At 35.9% G+C, this 334-nt stretch overlaps 1 protein-coding gene across 4 annotated transcripts in view; it reads left to right on the top strand.

Annotated features, from left to right (window-relative positions):
• The window catches only part of LOC119592223 (sorting nexin-14-like), a 22,812-nt gene that overhangs the window by 354 nt on the left and 22,124 nt on the right, over nucleotides 1-334 (top strand). The window lies entirely within an intron of this gene.

Genomic DNA, 334 nt, shown 5'->3' with positions numbered 1-334 from the left:
GTAGTTTATGGGGAATGGGTCTCATTTTGTTGCTTAGGATCTGATGTAAAAATTTGTAGTTATCTCTTGATTAATTATGTGTATCATAATTTAAGGTATGGTAATATTTATTAAATACTGTAGAAAAACTTCATGTAGATGGTATGAAGAACTAATGCTTTATCAAGTAAATACATATGGTACAGCCTCTCCAGATGTCTGGCACCAAAACCTTTTGTGCCAAGTGTATTTGCAGGCCAACAAACCTCCACCAGATATATTCTGGTTAGTGAGATTTTGACGGGTTTGTCTTGTGACGCTGACTATCCATGGAGGTTTATGAGGCCAAGTCTAT

This window comes from Penaeus monodon, chromosome 29 (genome assembly GCF_015228065.2).
Source record: "Penaeus monodon isolate SGIC_2016 chromosome 29, NSTDA_Pmon_1, whole genome shotgun sequence".
NCBI lineage: Eukaryota > Metazoa > Arthropoda > Malacostraca > Decapoda > Penaeidae > Penaeus > Penaeus monodon.
Note: the sequence above shows the minus strand (reverse complement) of the source record. Positions and strands in the feature narration are given on the sequence as shown.